This window comes from Elephantulus edwardii, unplaced genomic scaffold (genome assembly GCF_000299155.1).
Source record: "Elephantulus edwardii isolate Elephantulus edwardi_28Jun2011 unplaced genomic scaffold, EleEdw1.0 scaffold00039, whole genome shotgun sequence".
Lineage (NCBI taxonomy): Eukaryota > Metazoa > Chordata > Mammalia > Macroscelidea > Macroscelididae > Elephantulus > Elephantulus edwardii.
In genome coordinates, this window is record NW_006399789.1 from 18,127,521 (window position 1) to 18,134,807 (window position 7,287).

The following is a 7,287-nucleotide window of genomic DNA, read 5'->3' on the forward strand; positions in this document are numbered from 1 at the left end:
AGATGGATCTTGGCTGAAAGCAGGGACTACCAGAGAAATGTCTATCTGTATTTCATTGATTATGCAAAGGCATTGGACTGTGTGGACCATAACAAACTGTGGCTGACTCTGAGAAGAATGGGAATCCCAGAACACTTGATTGTGCTAATGTGAAACTTATACTTGAACTAAGAGGCAGTAGTCAGAATAGAGCAAGAAAACACTGCATGGTTCAAAATTGGGAAGGGTGTATGCCAGGGATGTGTCCTGTCTCCATACCTTTTCAACTTGATGAAACACTATGGTGCATCAAATAAAACAGGTCTGTGTATAAGAGGAAGACCCTCAAAAGATGGATTGACATGGTGATTGTAACAATGAGTTCACGTATGTCGAAGGTGGTGAGGATAGCACAGGATAGGGCAGGGTCAAAATCTGCTCTTTATGGGGTCACTATGAGTCGCAGTCAACACAACAGCACATAGCAACAACAATTATTGAACTCTTCAAGATGGTTAAACTTTCACTGAATGGACTAAGAAATTATGGTACATTCACATGATGGAATAGTATGTAGCATGCAGCAGCAATGATTTTGTAAATCATCGCCTAACTTGGGACAGACTGTAGAGCCTTATGCTAAGTGAACTAACTCAGTCCCATAAGGACAAATACTGTATAAGATCATTATTGTCGGACGTGTATGAGGATCCAAGGGGGGCGGATGAGGACGGGCAGCGGTGGAGTGGTGGTGATGGCGGTGATGGGTAATCATAGAGTCCCACAGTTTGATGGGTGGAGAGGGGAGTGGGAAAAGGAAATGGGAAAGATTTGGAGTTAAAAACAATGTATATGAACTTTATAAGTAAACCAGTATAAAATATAATTTTTATTTAAAGAAAAAAAGAACTACAGTAGCAAGTCACCCTAAACTTGTATGGAGGTAAGACCTGGCAAACCTGGCTCAAGTACCATTTTGTGACCCACAGCCCATGAGTACCTTGCATACTGTATGTATGTGCATGTGTGTATTATTTGAAGAACAGTATTACTGTTTCAGTTATCTGTTGCCATATAATATAGCATATCCAGAGACAGCGAATTAAGTACTAATTTTCTTTCATAAATCTGGGGAATCATGACCAATTTTTTCCTTGAGGTCCCTCAAGTAAGATTGACTAAGGCTGCGGTGTCATCTTTTTGCTTCACACAACCTTTCACACAACCTTTCCATGTAGCTAGCTGGAGCTTCCTCATATCATGGCAGGAACAGAGTAGTCAGACTTCTTACACTGTGACAGGTTTGCTCCAGAGTGAACATTTTAAGAGGTATAAATAGAAGATGTTCTTTTTGTTGTTGTTGTTATGTGCCATCGAGTCGCCTGACTCTTATAGAGACCCTATGTACAGCAGCTCTGAAGCCTGCCCTGTCCTGAGCCAGTCTCACTGACTCTGACACACCTAACCCCATTGCTCTAGTTACTGTATCAATCCATCTCATCCTGGGTCTTCCTCTCCTATACTGTCCCTCTACCCTTCTGAGCATGATATCCTTCTCCAAGGAGCGGTGTCTCCTGGCCACATTCTCAAAATATGTAAGACTGAGCTTCAAAATCCTATCCTCCAAGGAGAGACTTGGTTTCACCCTCTCCAAGGCAGACCTATTTGTTTTCTTGGCAATCCATAGTATGTTCAAGACTCTTCTCCAGCACCACAACTCAAGATACCTGGCATTTTATAAGCTAGCCTCGGAAGTCACTCAGTGTCACTCTGCATGTTTTACTGGCCATTCAATCTTAGATCATCTCATATTTAAGAGACAAACATGTTAGAGAGTGTTGATAATGACCATTGTTAGCAACGAACTGCTAAAATGACCATACTTAACTCTGTGTTTGGCCTCCCTTCCATTGTCTTCCTACCTCCTATTTCTATATATTAACCTCCCTCCCCTGAACTTGTCTTTAGAATCATGGATCAGTTTGTGAACTTCCTGTGTGCATTTCTCCTACAGCCTTGATTTTGTATGTACATTTATGTTGAGACAGTTTTCCTACTCAGTGTGAATGCAGATTTCTCAATCAGAGGCCTACTACTAATTTTTAAAATATCCAGATAAATTTGAAAAATTTCTCTGAAGTGTTAAATGGATTCACTTCTCTACATGTAGTAGGAACTACAATACATTTCTTAATTGGTTTATAGGTAATGTTTTGAAAGTATTGAATATTGATCATTTGCAGAATGGTATGTGATACAGGCTTTATTGTTTCCTCTTATGCTTATTTTTTTCAGAAAATATTTTTAAATTAAAGGGCCTAAAGTTGCTTAGGTTTAATAATTGTCCAGTTGAAGTTGGAAACAATAGAATACTGAGAAGTTTGTTATTCCCTGTAAAGAACATGACAGGGTCCAGCATTGGCTAATTTTCAGAAGTAAATCTCAGGGCCTTATTCTAAAGGACTCTGAATTCTTAAATATTTGCTAGCCAGCTATTGCAAAATTGTATTTTTATGCACATAACACCCGTTATGTTTTTTTGTAAATAGCATTAATTGTCTGTGAGTGCTATGTACATTATATGTCTGTGTGTTACTTCTGTGGGTACACGAGATGTGAAAAATATGGAAATAAATTATTCTCTCCATTTGGTGGCAACAGCGTTACTAAAAGTCTTTGTTTGTTTACACCTATTAATATGTATTCCAAGGGACTATTGGACACAGATGTAGTATTTTTGACCATGTAATATTTTGAATCTATGTATTTCGCATGGAAGGATCCTAGAGGCTATGTGAAAATTAATTGCCAGTATTGGATTACTTGGGTTTGCTGTTCCCAGTACAAGAGCTGAGTTTAGCAGTCAGCCGATACTTGTTATCATTGAGCCTTAACACATCCAAATGACCTCATTGTGGGCTTTCTTTCAGTGGGCATTTCTTTTCAGAAATGTTTGTTTTATGGTTCCTATTACTAAATTGTATTTGCTTCTTGCCACACTTCCCTTAAAGAAAGGAGGAAGATAAATAAGTGAATAGGAAATTCTCTGAACTCCAGGGGAATGGAAAAGTTTTTCCTTTAAATAAATGAAGCAAGGGAGCTCTGGTGGCCTAGTGGCAAGAAGCTGCTCTCAATACCAGAGGCATGTGGTTCGAAGCCACTAGATACTCTGCTGGAGAAGGAGGGACAGTCTTCTCCTGTACCAGTCAGATCTGATTTGACCACACACACACACACACACACACACACACACACACACACACACACACATTTTTTAAAATGGTACTTTAAAGTATGACTGTGTTTTCATTTCTTTAAAAAAATGTTTTGTGTCTTCCTTCAGTTGACTTCCTTCACTGACTCTAATGCATAAATTTAAATTACTTGTCTCCAGGAATGCTGATAATGATTTATTTGTCAGATTACTTAATTATCAAGAATTTTATGACATTCTAAGGAGTGAATTTTCTCATCTAACTTCTATAAATTCAATATTGTGCATCTCATTTTACAGGGAAAAAGACGGAATTGTCTCTTCTAAAGTTAATTTGAAGGCCAAGCCTAGGTTACTGGCTTTTACAATGAAAGGTCATTCTAATAATTATCTTTACACATCTCAGGAGAAACCAATATTTTGTTAATCTGTTCACAGGAAAATTTCTTCAGTAATTAACCCTAAATGTTAAATTCTTGTTTCTAAAATGATGTGGAACACTATTAATAGTTGTTTCCTAAAAAAGGATTCTGTGGTCTAATATTCTGGAGTAAATGAAGTTTACTTTAGCACTTCCTGTAACACATAAATAATATCCTAGTGTGTATCATGAATTCCCAAATGGTAAATCAGGAGATTTTGTAGCAAGTAGCATATTCTAAATTTATTTTATTTCAGAGTCCTTATGTTTTGCAAAACACTTATTACACAGAACATAATTTGTAAAATTTTAATATATTTCTATCTCTTTATATGTGAGGGAGCACTGATGGCCTAGTTTTTAAGGATTTGTGCTGCCAACTCAAAGGCAAACAGTTCAAATCCATCAGCTGCCCTGTGGGAGAAAGATGGTCAGTTTCATCCTGGGTGTCTTATAGCTTCTGAAAACCCTCTGGGATCAGCTATGAGATCGTACCTATTTGATGACAATGAACAACCTTCTATATGGAACTAAAGGAAAAAGAAAAACCAAAAGAACTAAAACCAGAATACTTATTGTCATTATTTCAGTTCTGACTCGTTCATGACTTACCATAAGAATTTCTGAAGTTGTACACGAGAACAGACTGCACATATTTGTTCCAAAGAGCTTCTGGTTGGTTCAGCTTCCTGGAGATGCACTGTCTGCTGGTTACCGGCATAAGACCCTCAAGATACCAGCTCTCTGTATGTGGAGAAGTAGTGTAAACGATGTACTTTGAACCAGCATGACTTTTGTGCTCTTTTGTTATTGTTGTGCAGTAGAAGAGTTGTTGTGAGATGCTACTGAGTTATCTCTGATTCACTTCCAGATCATGAACAACAGAACAAAACCTGCCTAGTCCTCAAGTTGCTGCCTAATTGAGCCCATTGTTGTACCCACTGTATCAATACAGGTCTCTGAAGTTCTTCTGTTTTTAGTAGTGGAGTAGTTGTTGGTAGGTGACAATAAGTCAGTTCCTAATCATTGGAACCCTTTGTAAGATGAAACAATACATACTATGTTTAAACCCAATGGGAGGATTGTTAAGGTAATACTACTCTAAGTAGTAGTATTAATAAATATTGTAAATCGGTGCCATCTTCCATGACAACAATGATCTATGTCTTACATTTCAATCACTTAGGAAATGCAGTTTTATTTTTTTGTGTGTGTGCATGTACCGTCAAATCAGATCTGACTGGTACAGGAGGATATTGCGCCTCCTTCTCCGGCAGAGCATCTGGTGGATTCGAACCGTGTTCCTCTGGGATTGAAGTGCAGCGTCTTGCCACTAGGCCACCAGAGCTCCCCTAGGAAATGCAGTTTTAAAATCTTTCAAGCAGCCAACTAAGGTGTGGTTCTAGATCTCTCCCTGCAAAGGGAAGAAAAGCAAAGGTGCATAGAAACAGTTAATTCAGAGGATTAATGGACCATGTGAACCTCAATGTTCACAATGATCTAAGGTTATAATTCTTAGGCTTGCCTGACTAACACCAGTGACCACTCTCAAAGGTGTCCCAGTAGAAACTCCTGTAAGAGTGGGGGAGTAAATGGGGAACTCAATACTACAAGAGACCAAGTTTATCAGTCCAGTAGAGACTGAGGAACCCCTGAGCCTATGGCCCTTAGACATCCTTGAACATGGAACAAAACTCACCCCCATGGTTCAAGTTACTACTGCCAAATGGTAGAGAAACTCATAAGGTGACCAGTAGTGCAAAGGAGGCATTAGCTCCTTAGACTTACAGATAAAATAAGGTCATAATAGCAGCTTTTATCCAAGGATAAAGCCCAGACAGCAAGAAGGGATAAAAGGAGTAATATTGTTGTTGTGATGGAGATGAGAATTACAGGATGGAAATAGGGACAGCGTGATTGCATTGCAGGCATTGTAATTAATGTTATAAAACAATATGTGTATTATATGGAAACCTGTTTGGGAGTTTTATGTAGAAACATTTCATGTCCCCCCCCCCCATCTAAAATAATGGAACAATTAGACAATAATATTTTCTTGAAAACATTGGTTTTCTGGTAAGGGCCACTGAAGATGCTTTCTTAACAGATTGGATCTTCATAACAACTCAATGAAGTAGGTGGTATTATTCTTGTTTTACAGAAGAAGAAGCAGGATCATGGACAGATTTAGTAGTACATTTAGGTTTATGAACTTACTTAGGCTGGGATTTGAACCTGTGTTATTTGGCTTCAGATTTGAATGTGAGTAGTCAGCCTTCACTCTTATATCCATCCATTGAAATGATTTTGTTCCCAGCTGTCCTTAATTGGGATATGATCTCCAGTGGTATTTTTTCAATAAGTTTTTCAATTAGATTACAATGAAATTCCTGATTGCCAATTGTCATTTGTATTCATTTTTGTAATAAAGCTTCTAATCTCTTTGATATGAGGGAAGACATGCCAATCCGATATTCTCTTAGAATTTAAGGAATTCACAGGTAGGACATAGACAATAATAGACGTATATCTGCTCTCAGATTCCAAGGCATCATTTTCTATAATGAAGTAAAATAATTTTTCCGTCATTTACTCAAAAGTTTGCTATAGCATTGATGATGTATACCTGCATTGTGTGGTCAGCTGCTCATGTAGCTGGGACAAATGGAATCAGAGACCAGGAAAAGGAAAACTGGTTACTGTGCATCAGTTATTCTCAGCACATTATTATAGAATTGTGTTTAATCCTCCTAAGGTGAAAGTCTTTTTACTCGTGTTAAAGAGAAGACTCACATGTGTGAAAGAACATGTCTCAGATCACACAGCTTGTATTGCAGATGAACGTTAATGGGAAGTGTGGTCATTTTCATGTCACTCAAAGGTGCTGATTAAAAGCATGCTATAAAAAGACAAAACAAAACACATGAACTTCTGATTGACGGTTGGGCCTTCAGCTCATGGAGAGAACTTCTGGCAGACTTGAGACTGAGCCTTCCAATACAGGAGTGCAGTCTGGGTGTGCCATGATGTGTCAGGAGCTGCAGTAACATATGAGGAAGTGGTGGTCAGAAGACAAAGAAGGGCTTCTCCTTCACAACAAACACTTGTAAACTGGTAACTCTCTTTAAAATGCACTGTAAATCTCTTGAAACCAGCATAGCACAACAGTAAAATACGCCTTTAAAATACCTCACCACCACCACCACCACTGACTGTTGTGTTAGCTGTACTTGAATTAACTCCAAGTTACGGCAAACCCATACTCAATGGAGTAGGGTCGCTGTCATCTATATGGCCTTTACTGGGTGTTTTTGGAAGTGAATAGCCAGTTTCCACAGAAATCTGTCCACCTTCATAGCAACATGCAAACCTCCACTGAGAGACTGTGTTGAAGAGCATTGGCTGGGATTTGTTGAACCTAGATAATCCACACAGAAGATGAAGATTTTAGTCCTGAAGCACCATTACTATCTTTCACAGACATTAAATGGTGTCATTAAAAAAAAAAAAATCTGGCGAGCTCTGGTGGCCTAGTGGCAGGAAACTGCACTGCAATCCCAGAGGTGCACGGTTCAAATCCACCAGATGCTCTGCTGAAGAAGGAGGAACAATTGCCTCCTGTACCAGTCAGATCTGATTTGACGGTACACACACACACACACACACACACACA

At 38.7% G+C, this 7,287-nt stretch overlaps 1 protein-coding gene across 1 annotated transcript in view; it reads left to right on the top strand.

Moving 5' to 3' along the window:
- The window catches only part of ARHGAP18 (Rho GTPase activating protein 18), a 212,631-nt gene that overhangs the window by 16,841 nt on the left and 188,503 nt on the right, over window positions 1-7,287 (top strand). The window lies entirely within an intron of this gene.